Source organism: Cyprinodon variegatus, unplaced genomic scaffold (assembly GCF_000732505.1).
Source record: "Cyprinodon variegatus isolate N-32 unplaced genomic scaffold, C_variegatus-1.0 Scaffold256, whole genome shotgun sequence".
Lineage (NCBI taxonomy): Eukaryota > Metazoa > Chordata > Actinopteri > Cyprinodontiformes > Cyprinodontidae > Cyprinodon > Cyprinodon variegatus.
The window spans coordinates 767,156-779,897 of NW_015150709.1; the positions used below are offsets into that span (position 1 = coordinate 767,156).

The 12,742-nt window shown below is 38.0% G+C and overlaps 1 protein-coding gene across 1 annotated transcript in view; it reads left to right on the forward strand.

Annotated features, from left to right (window-relative positions):
• Positions 1-704: 704 nt before the first annotated feature.
• The window catches only part of LOC107089538 (SH3 and multiple ankyrin repeat domains protein 1-like), a 65,579-nt gene continuing 53,541 nt past the window's right edge, over positions 705-12,742 (forward strand). Inside the window, exon 1 of the mRNA XM_015382388.1 lies at positions 705-884. The gene's annotated coding sequence lies outside the window, so the exon portion shown is untranslated. The remainder of the gene's footprint in view (positions 885-12,742) is intronic.

Here is a 12,742-nt window from a genome sequence, read left to right on the forward strand (position 1 = left end):
CGCGACCGCACCACCCAGGAAAAACACTCAGGCGGCCCCGCCCACGGCCGGGGCCCACGCGCATCCGCCGCGAACCGGTTCTTATGTTCTTCTGTAGTGCATGGACCTTTACATGACTTAAAATTTTTATTTAAAAAAATCTTTACAAATAATAGTATATAGGTTTATTGATTGATTGATTGATTGTTAACAAGTTAATGAATTAGGAATAGACTGGCCCACATCTGGACCTACAAAATTATGTCATTCTAAAAATCTGCAACAGTATGAAGAGATTTATTTTTATTTTACAATGACTTCAAGGCATTTTAACGGCGGGTGGTCAAATCTACAGGAAACGAATAAATTAGCAGGAAACACATGACATGGCAAGTATAAGTGATTGATGGATATGATAAAGTAATAGGAAATTAAATATAATGAAAGACAGACGGAGAGTGTGAGGAAGAGCAATGAGGAAAATCTGTGGTAAGAAAGTGAGATCTTAGGTGAAAATTAACAGAAATCCAGAAGAGGATCTGATCAAGAGTCCATAAACAAAGAAGGGGAAGCGTGATTGAGAGGGATCACTCCTGCTGGAGAAGGGAGACAGTGAGAAAGCATGAATGTGTGTGCAACAGAGAGAGAAAGAGAGAGAGGAGAGAGAACAGCTATAGCAGAGCGGAGAGGAGTTGAAAGAGTATGTGAAGGAAACAGTGAAACAGAAGCTGCACACTACAGTAGCTCAGGATGGCTCACTAGAAGATTTAAAAATGTGATTTTTAAAGCACTTTTTTCAGATGTTTTCTGTTTCTGAAACTCTTGTACTATTTTTTTACTCTTTTTGTGGTTTATCAAGACAAACACAGAGGATACAAGAGGGAGATCCACAACCAGATTGAAAGGTATTTCACTTTTCTTTTGCTCATTTACTATCTCCGTTTGCACTTCACCCTGGATGTAAAAGTATTGTTGAAAATCAAAAGATATGGACTGAATACACTATAAAGTAATAAAGAGAAGCGGGAATAGAAAGCAAAAATGGAAGAAATGATTTATAAGCAGGAAAAGGTGCTGCAAGAAGAAAGAGGAGCAGCTAAAACTGTGTGGGGATGGGGGGGTACAAACGTCCTCTGAGTGTCTCCTTTACGCGTTTAATGTAAGTGTGGGGGACGAACAAAGTGGGGCAGAGGAGACTGATCTCACAAGCGTCACAGAACATTCTGCATCATTCCTGTATTTTACTCCAGAAAAGTCCAACTGTTGAGAACTAACTACTGTACCACTCGTTTCTATTGGTCCCAGTGGGAGGTGTCACTGGGGAAAAAAACAAAGAAACAAGCAATTATTGTTGAAATGGACTTTATAACAATATTTTAATCCACTGTGTCTAGTTAGCGATATGCATCATGTAGGTTACTATATTTTCATTATGAATCATAATGATACATTTGAATTTTTTAAAAGCTTGTTCTGCAGACAAAGTGGGCCATGACCTGACTGGGATTTATGCAAGAAAAAGCAGATGAGGAAATTAATATGGAAGCAATACAACTTAGGTGCTTCTCTGATGCTTCAGGATTCTTTTCTTTATGTTTTCAGCAAAAGAGCGTTTAAAATGTTTAACAAAAAAAAAACATTTTATTTTGCATGGAGGACAGAGCAATATTGAAACATTGGCATGGAAGCAAAAGCTTACCTGCTGCAGTATTTATCCCTTTTCCCTTACCCTAAAAACTGGAACAAAAATCTGGAAAGCATAAATAGGTTTATATTTTTTGACATGCCTTTTTAGCCAAAAAAGCCATCAGGCTGAGGAGATGATTATGTTAGAAGAAACTGTGAGTTTTTATGAAGAAATAAAGCTGAAAATGTGGAACTTCTTCTCCTTTTTTTTTCTTGTAAAGTTTACATTACTATAGATCAGACATCTGCAGATTTGTGCAGGATTTCACAGAGAAAAATGTGCTGAAACGGAAAGCTAAGAAGACTAGAATGGGAGCTCATCAACACCTACATTTCCAACTCTTCTTCCTTAACAGGGATGGGCTAAAATCGTTGCATGCTTTGCAGCATATCAGCTAGTGGAAAGGTGGAAACCTCTCCTATGTCCCCAGAGATGAGTCCTGCGCATATTCAGCTGCACATGAAAATCCAGTTTATACCAGGCCTGGGAGGGAAGGGCCGCAGTATCAGCTGAAGTTATGCAGCAGTTGTGCGTCCTCGCTCTGCACTCTTTCATCCTGTAATACATAATTGACTGTGCTTCTGAGGGGCCACAACACGTTTTAAAGCAAAATCCGACTTTAAAAGCATACTCTCTGCTGGAGAATTGGACCCCAGGGAATTAATTTGGAAAAAAGCAGCAAACAAACAAAGTGGGCAATTTAGAGCAGAGTGAGCACAGAAAGATTAATGACTTCCTCACAACACAGAACAATTGATCATAATGGAGAAACTGAGGCAGCACCATCTATGCTGGAGGGAAGCTGGGAGATTATATGCCATGTTTGCCTTAAGTAAACACAGTGAGGAAACAATTAAGTCAAAGATCAAAGATGAGAGAAGGAGTAAAAATGACCACAACGCCCAACAATGAATCTATGCTGCTTTTTTAAATTTCCTCCACAGCAGCCTTCTTATTTCTCCTGCAGTCTGTCACGTATCACGCTGAGCTCTCTGGCTGCCCGGGCTTGTTCTGTCCTCTGCAATCACTGCTGGAAGACCAGGAGTCAATAATCAGGAAGAGCAGATGTGATGCCGCTATGTGCTCCACCAATTCTCCAGGGTTTGGTGGAGATGCTACAGCGGGACAAAACCCCATCAGACTAAGGGGATATTTGCTGTGACAGCTCACCGCAGTAGCAGAACGGCTCTGGTCTATTAGCTGTGACTATATTAATAAGAAAGAAGAATGAGGCCCAACTTAGAAGATCCACAGAGCCACGAGAAAACTGATTATTCAGCATAAATATGCTGGGTTGTAATTTATGGAAAACACTGCAAAAAATATTCACACAGACAAAAACACTATATTTAGTCAGAAATTTGTATTTAATTTGGTTTAACAATCTGCAGTGTGACTTAAAGTCAACATTTAGATGTTTGATTGCTTTTAAAAAGGGTTAATGTCCTTTTTTGTGGTCATTTTGACTGATGAACAACTTATTTTGACTGTGCATACTTTACATTATTACATATGGAGAGTGTTTCCCCTGAGGGCTGTACTGAAGGACCGTGGTAGGCTGTTAAAATAGAAGTCACCAAACACAGCTCAAAAATCTCAGAGACCCTTAGCTGGTCTTCTGAACCGAACCTCAGATTGATAAGTCTGGATCATATTTCACTGCAGCAGGATCAGTGTTCATATTTCAAGATGTGTCTATGAAAAGTATTTGCACCCTTTGAAGTTTTTTAAATGTTAATGAGATAATTTGGATTTTATGTGACAGACCAAAACAGAGGCGTGCATTTCTATTCAACCTCTTTACTCTAATACCCCTAAAGAATAATTGACAGCAATCACACAGCATCTTTAAGATCAACATACAGGTCAAAGAGGAAGTCCAGGAGAAGCTTTTGGATGGATTATGTTCTAAAACAATATCTCAAGCTCGGAAAATTTCCCAAAGGAGAATCTGGAGCAAAGATGTCCGAACTGCAGACCTAATCAGTAGTATCTTTAGAGGAGCTGCAGTACTGAAGCTCTCAGTTGGGAAAGTGTGAAGATAGGATAAAAGTATGTTGCACACTCCAACAATTCTACCTTTAGGCTGCGGATGATCTTAAACTCATAAACTGGGTTCGACCTTCACCTTTCAGCTGGACAGCCACGCAAAAACATCCAGCCAGAGATAAAATGCATGGTTTTGATCAAATCAGATCCATACAGTATGAGAGAATGGCCTAGTCAAAGTCCCAACCTGAATCCAACTGAGAATCTGTGCCAGGACTTGAAAAATGGTATTCCCTACGCTCTCCATGGAATTTGAATGTGACTTGTTTGCTAAGTAGTATGTAGTCTAGGTGCAGCTCTAAGGGGCGTGCATTTGACCTACTCAGAAAGGCTGAACACAAATGCATGCCACATTTTCACAGTTTTGTTTTAAATAAGATGACAATCAGAACAATGTTTAGATTATATTGGTTCATCACATAACATCCTTGATAAAAAAAAAAAAAAACCTTTGTGGCTTTGAAGAGCTGTAAAGCATTATATTTAAAATAATTAGGAGAATCTTAAGTTTAATAACCCAGGATGAAGTGGAATAAATGTTCTTATCTCAAAGGATTAAACACAGAATCAGTGGAAGGATTTTAATTCTGAAAGCAAAAAAATGTGAAGAGTAGATATTTTTGCTTGTTTTTCTGGCAGAATAATTGAAGTTGAAAGTTGATGCTTTTTCTGTCGGTGGATCTAATACTGCTTTACATGGAAGGAGGAGAAACTGTAATGGGGTCTGACAGGCACTGACCCGGTCTTCACTTTGTTAGCCATGTCTAACAACATTTATTAGCCACTTGTTGGCTTTTGTCCCTCAGTGTTACCTTTAAGTATCTGGACATAGAAGGTAAGTGAAACTGTCATTGATGGACAGTCTGTTTGAGGCTGTTTACATCGACACTTGTGTGTGTTTGTCTAACTGGTCTGTGAGCTGCTTTATTCGTACATCTGGTCTGATGTTTGGAGGTGAAGCTGTGGGATAGAAGAACCAGAAATATTTCCTTAAAATGTGATGATTTTTTAGAAGCAAAAACCTTCATGTTCTCCATTTGCTTTAGAATGCCATAATTTTTACTCATAAAAGCAGGTATATCAGGTTATGGTTGTCTGTTGGGAGTGCAGCTGAATAAAATTGCAATTTCTGTTACAGGTAATAAACAGACTCACAAAAGTATTCATTCCCTCTGAACTCTTAGATATTTGTCTCATTGCAATCACAAATATTTTGTTTTTGTATTTTATGTAATATATCATGAAGTGGAACAAGGATATATTTGTTATTTTCTTTTGCATTAAGTAAATCTGCAAAGTACACCATGCAGTTTTATTTAATGTTACCATAAGTCAACATTTGGTAGAACCACATTTGTATATAATTTATAGTTGCATATCTTTAGCATTATGGCACTTAATAATCTTTGCTGCACTTTAAGTGGGATGGAGGGGGGGGGCTGGGGGGGTCAAGCACTGGTGTCACTTTTACCTCTTGTGCACTTTACTTGGAACTTGCTGCTACTAAGTATTGTACCCCAAACACAATTTCGTTGCCTTTTTTTGACAATGACAATAAATTCTTGAAACTTGAAACTTTTGATATATGTCTCTCCCAGCTTTTCACATGTAGTTGATGAGTTGTGCTCATCCTTCATTGGTATGAAGCTCAGTAACAGTCTGATTGGACTAAGACTTTCTGTCAGCAGAAAATGTCGTTGTTTTCCTCTGATGCTTATATTCTCCTTTTCGGAGAAGAGCAATCTTGCATCATGATACTTCCACTGCCATGTTTCATAAAGAGATTTGTGGATGCATTTTTTTTCTTCAAACAGAGTATCTTTTTAGCAGTTTACCCTACATGCCTGATGGTAAAGCTGGACTTGTTACAACATTCAGATTGCTTGTTTGGTCTACATAATACACATAAAAATACAGACAGGATCATAAATCATGTAATGACTGAGAGTATTTAAGCTGTAAACAGGTACTTATGATGCCTGACCCTATTGTATATTTTTATCATAGTTCCCAGAATTAATCTACAACAGTTTTTTACCGCATCACAGTATACAACTGAATATGACAGAAATGTATTAGGAAAAGTGTATAAATCATATGGGTTTCTACAGTACGCTGTAATTTTGTGTTTTCTTGGTCATTGGTTTCTTTCCCATTTTGTGGCATTGTAGTTGTTTTATAGTTTTGTGTTGCTCCCTGGAGTCAGTCTCCTTTCCCCTAGTTTGTAGTTGCTTCTATCCACACCCACTCCCTGTCAGCCGATTAGCCGAGTCCTTGTTCCGTCTCCTATATATGCTCCTCCTGTGCAGGTCCTAATTGCTGGTTTCTCTTCTTTACCTTAATCCTTTTTTGTGTTTCTTCCTGGCGTCTCCTGGTTTTTGCTATCCTGTTTGTTGTTTTTAGACTTTTGCTTCTGTTATAATGTTTCTTAATCAAATCTGCAAGGACTCATCTCTGCATTTGGGTTTTCTACCAACCTCCACTCAACCTTGACAATTGCATATGTTGAACCCTCTAACTCAAATACAAAAATGCTTTTAATTGGTTCTAGTTTGATTTTTTTTGGAATATTCACATTCCTCTAATGTTATTCTTTATTATGAACTACTTAAAGGTGCTTGTGAATTGTTTTTCCTGTCAGCAGTTTCCCCCTAGATAAGCTGTGAATCTGTACAGCTCCTCCAGAGTTACCGTTGCCCTCTTGGCCGCTTCTCTATTTCATTTTTTATTTACTGACTCACACATTTAGGTACACCTCTAAGTCTAGGTAGATCTGCAGTTTAATCCATCCTCTCTCCACGTTGAGACCTCTGGGTGATGTTTTAGAGCTTAGAATACCGTTTTAGAACCAAACCATGTCTTACACCTGTCAGTTGTTCTTCCTGAACTGTCTACAGTCTTCCTCGGTCTTCATGATGCTGGTTGATTTTTAATGTTCTCTAAACAACCTCTGAGTTCAGATTAGCTGCAATCAGGCTAGTATCAGGGACAGGGGTGGACCACCCTTAGCCATTCATTGGCCACCATTGCAGCCACATCTAAGAGGAGATTTGTTGTTCCCTTTAAGATGTGATTCACCACCTTCAAAACAAGCGGTTCCTTCATAAAGCTGAGGGTTTCAGAAGTATTTCTCTAAAACAACCCAAAAATTAACAAAAAACATCCTAGCACTGAATGAGTTTTTGGGATTATCACAGTCCTTGCTGTATTCTAGGAGTTTTTGATTTAATTAGAGATTAAGAACAACTCCTCCACCAATTTTTGTCAGTACCAAAGCCATATATGAATCTTTTAGACAGCATAGCTGGAGTGATATGTGCATCTTCAGGGATTTATTTGAAAGATATGGGGTTTCTGCTAATTTATTTCTGCTGGAAGAAAGATTCATGTAGAACCTAAACTTGTTATGGCACCGTTTCTTCCTCCCAATCCAAGTTTCTGTCTGCGCCCTTGGTGAGGATTAAATTACACTCAGATTGTTTTGTTTTTTTTATAATTAGGAGACATCTTAAGGCATTAACTTGTATTGGATTTATTTCAGAGATGGGGAGAAACTGGGCTGAATAAAAACACATAACATTTATTTCTTTCCCTTTAGCCACAATTTTGTACCACTTATCACATAATATGGGAAGATGCTGTGATGTGAAGAGCTAAAGGAGGACAAATACTTTTCCATATAAGATCCAGAAAAAAGGGGGGGATGTAAGACCTGGTGGCCACATACTTTAGGTTGAGCTTTGCCCCACATAAAGAGGAAAACCTTTTAAGGTTTAATGTATAACATCTAACAGAACATCTGTAAGAATCTTTTATTTCATGCAGCAGAGCTCAGTCTTTGCATGGATTGAATTTCTCTGAAAGCTGTATCATTCTAGGATGAAATTATAGGAAACTAATAAATATGATTCAAAGCACAACACATTTCTCTCCTATTGATCCAAAAACAACCAGTAAAAATAAGGCTTTGTTTGAGAAAGAATGAAAAATGAATGAATGCAGATTTAGGCTTTTCTGTTTTATGGTTGACGAAAGGAGCTTGAGGCATGGTATCCATGTTTATGTGCAGCAGGAGGACTTTGAAAGAGAACTGGGGATATTCACTCATAAATCTGTGTTGCACTGAGGTCCTTTCGGCCCATCCAGCCCAGTTTAGCCCAGGCAAGGCCCTCAGAGCGCATTCAACCTGACCCAATTAAATCCAAAGTAAGGAAGAAAGATAGCCCAGTTTTGTCAAATTGAGACTGCAAGCCATGCTCAGGATGATTACTCAACACCAACAACTAAGGCTGATTTCCTATTTACCTTTCTGATAAACATGAAAAAGCCTGAAGCTGCATTAAGAGTCAGAGTTTGCAAGGAGTTGCTACTTAATTGCTCATACTCTAATAGAGAAGGGGGACCTTTTGAAGCAGCGTGTCCTTCTAGGGAGCTTGTGGACAAATAAAAATAGAACTCAGCAAAAAACAGCTGGATGTTAGTTGGTATAAAGGTACAGTGGGATTATTATTATATACTTTATTCTCTTTACCACTGACTACCAGCATTATCATGTCTTGATTGATGAGCATTTGATTCCAAACTGATTAAAGTTTTATTCAGCAGGAGCTGAATCAGGATCAGGATCTGGCTGAGGATACATTCACTGGTCCATTATAGACTCATTAGAAAAATGTTACCTGATTTTTAACAATTATTTGCTTAAATACAGCTAAAAAAAAATGCTAAGCAGACAATGAAACATCAATCCATGAGAGGAACACAATTTAAAAACTGAATCTGTGAATTCTTTTTGCATAAAAAAAAATTGCAGGGTTTAGTCATTCCACTGCCTTGCAAAATTATGTATAACCCTTGCACAAGTTTGATTTTGTCATATTATAACCTCAAACTTCTGTGAAATAGTTCATACCTGGTAGGTGGAAGTTAATGAATGAAATAAAGGCACTCCATGTTTTCTTCCGACATTAAAATTGCAAAGTGCTCTGTGCAGTGGGGTACCTCTTGTCATACCACAGCAGTGGCTGTGTCATTAAAAATGTCCTACGTCAGAGCACCACCCCCAGACCCAATGGCTAGTGTAGCACCATTCATATAAAATCTAAGTACCCTTTCCCTTCATTGTGGTGACTCACTCTATCCATTCCCTGTTGGAGTACGGATCGAGTGTCCTCCTTCTCCGCTACAGGCGCTCCAAAAGAGGCTGAAGGGTGCAAACCCAGTCAAAGAGAGGGATATGGAGGACAGATCTTGGCCGCTCCACTTTTGTCGGATGTAAAAGTGGGACAATCTGTTCCTTGGATGATCTCCAATTCTACTTTCCGGGGACCAATACACTGAAAATATATCTATACACAAGCTCTGTCCTACATTAGAGGAGAGTGAGTGAGTGTGAAAGAGGGAAGGACTGACAAAAAGAAATAAGAGCATAAGTTAAACTGACACCCTGTAAGGTCTTCATGGCGCATTGTGCTGGAATTGAGCTGCTAAATTTCTCTAGGCAGAAGCGGAGCAGAAATCACATAAAGTCACTATATTGTAGGAGCCAATCGGGTATAATCCAATAAAAGGAAAGCAGACATGGCAAAGCTTGCATTATTTTAGAGTGGGTTACTTTATAATAAAAAAAACCTTAGAATGACCTCTCCTTCTCTTTTATTGGGAAAAAACAGAACAATGATGAGAGAAGACAAATATTAACAGGAACTAGAGTCATTGTTGACCCTCACAGGCTTTCAATTCATCCATTTATTCTGTCTGGCTCCTCAAGGAGAGCATCCATCTCTGTCCTGATTATAATGATCAGTTAGTTATAGGTTTCTTTTCATCTTCCTGTTAGCTCTCTCTATCTGAAAAACTGCAGCTCACCGGATCTACCTAAATACTTCTGGTAATGAGGCATCAAGAGAAGCAATTGACCTTCTTTGGTTGAAGGGTCTCTTAGACTTCTGTCTTCAGATTTTACTCGTCTGTCTCGTTTTAGTATCTCATGACACAAAAAATGGGAAAAAAATGGTCAAATAATTGTAAGGTTATAAATCAGAGCTTATAAAAAAAATTAATAGTGCAATAGCAGAGATAAACCTTGTACAAGACAAGTAATTTATCTGATCTGCTGTGATCTACAGCACAGGAGCTCAGATACACACAAAAAAATAATGCAACCTTTTTTTGGCATTTACTTACCGGTAATCATATTTAGTTACTTTAACACAATTGTTTCATGTTAGCCAGGGTAGGGCATAAAACAATTGCGTTAAAGTAACTAAATATGATTAAGTAAATGCCAAAAAGCCTTGCATATTTTTTTTCCAGTGTAAAATTAGCTAATTTACTAGGTCTTTGTTGCATTCTGTAAAAGTCCAAAATGTTCAAGGAGACCTATTAGTCTCCAGATAAAGTTTAAAATCAGTTATATGAATTGAGTCAAATTCTGGGCAAAATAAATCATCTTAAAACTCAGTGTTTATTTAGGCCTCTTAACAGTTCAAAAAAATAAATTTGAACCATGATTTACATTTTTAGTTTGCCTTAGTTTGCCTTTAGTGAGATAAAACTCTGGTTCAACTGACCTTTCATTTTCTACAGCTGCATGAAAAACTAATGTTTCTAAACAGTAGAGTTTAGTGATGCCTGGTTTTTAATCTAAATACCTCAAATTGCAGCTCCTACCAGCACCTCTCAGCTCGTATTCCTTCACCTTTGACAGGGTCAACAGTAAAAACACGACCTGGGTTGGACAGTGTACGGAGTCCAGACAGCCTTCAGCTTTGAGGATGTAATTTCGACAGACAACAGCTTTAGGGAAAAGAACGATGATGTAATCAATGATAAAGATCAACTGCTCAACTAATTATGTATATACTGTAGAATGTAAAACTATATTTATTTAAACAACAGTGATAAATGTGTCTAACTTTATTAGTAAAAGCCTCATAAAGTTCTGTTCCGTCTTCAGTGATTTATCTAAAAAATATAGACGTAGGTTAATTTTGATCAGAATAGATTGACCCTCAACTGGTTTCGGTTCTCACTGGCCGACCCCCCAGTGCACATCACACCCCTGTGAAAATGCCACTGTTTTTAAATTTTTGTCAAAAGTCTTGTTTCAGTTGTAATTTATGGTTAATTAAGACTTGCATTGGGAGGCCGCCATGCAGTTAGATCAGCTGGCATGGAGATCAGGACATCGGCTTCAAGGGTTAAATAAAAAGGCCAATTTTTTAGTCTGAACAAATCATGACTCTTAAGTCTCGATCTTGTCATTTTCTGAAACTTCGCAGCTCTGTTACAACATGACCAATCATTTAAAAAGACATGAAGTTGTTTTGCTGTTGTTGTTTTATTTTTTTTTACATGCAATTATCATCTTAATAAAGTATCTGGTGTGCCAAATGGGCTAGGACCACCCCGGTTTGACAGTAATAAACATATCACCCTTTATCTGCAGGCTTGAATGCACGCTGTTTTTATCCATCCCTCAACCCAGACACAGTTCTAGTTCTCCATTATTAAAACTATTGATTTATTCATTTTATTAATCTTGGGAAATACTAACAGCTTAAACAGGCATTCCTGGCTTTTAAACTTGATTTTTGTCGTTTAAATTTTAATACATATGTAAAACCAGAAATAAAATCATTACTGTACCAGTTTCCTAAACATAATCATTACGAGATGTATTTCTTTTCATCTACGGACAGTAAAAGTCCCCAGATGTGATTTGAGAAACCTGGTCACTTTACATTATGGGAACTGCAGACGCACTTCCGCTGTGGCTTATATGTTCATACTGAACTAAGATACTTGGATTGAGCCTAGGAGTCCTCCCTGTTTTCATCAAACTTTTTAAAGTTGTCCTACAGAATGGTGCATTTATCACTTTTCTCAACACAAACATTTTGCTTATCTTCAGATATGAATCAATTCATTAGTTCATTATTTCATCATAGTATCTTTATAGCATTTAAAAACTGTCTGTTTTTGTCTGTGTATCAAAAATTACACAGACAATTTAAAGCTCTACAGTAAGCTACTTTAAAGGCTTTGAAGCCAAATGTTGTCACCCAAACGAACAACTATTCATTACACGTCCTCACTGTCAAACACTACAGGGCAACTCAAGAATTACTTTCAGTTACCTTAAAAAGCCTCAAACATCAATACATGGTATTATAATCTATTTTGAGCTATGGATAGCAGCTTAAATTGTAGGTTTCACTAATCCAGTTCAGGTCAGAACAGTTTGTAAGCAGATATCATTAAATGCAGGCCGGATTTGTTGAGAAACTGTAAAACATCATCTTAGTTTAAATGTGAATCGGACACCTCCTGCAACATCAAAAGCACATAGCAGGGTGCAATCATGCTAATTACATCACATTGGTACCCACTTCATAATGACTGCAGACGATGATCTGGGTGATAAATGTGCTGTCATCCCAGGGAGTTGAGCTACAACAGAAATACTTGATTTTACAGACCAATGAAACTTTGATTTTAAGCTTAATTAATTCATCTTCGGTCACGCTTATCACAAGCAGAGTCACAAGGGGTGCTGGTGCCTATCTCCAGCTGTCTACAGACAAGAGCAGGGTACACCCTGGACAGAAATAAAAAGGACAAACAACCATTCACACCTAAGGAGAATGTAGAGAAGCCAATTAACCTAATAGTCATGTTTTTGGACTATGGGAGGAAGTCTGAGTACCCAGAGAGAACCCACGCAAGCGCAGGGAGAACATGCAAACTCCATGCAGAAAGACCCTAGGCTGGGAATCGAACCGGGGAACCTTCTTGCTGCAAGGCAGCAGTGCTACCCAATGCACCACTGAGCATCTCACTATATTCATTAGTAATAAAAGTAGCATCTGTTCTAAGCTGGGATTCTAAGGAGCAAATCCAGACATCTGAGCTTCTCCTTTGTCAGAACATGAAAGATAAAATCAATCGAGTGTCTGAAACGGATGTTTAAAGGTAAGAAAATTGATCGCATATTAGAATGATTAAAGTAATGTGTTGGTCTTT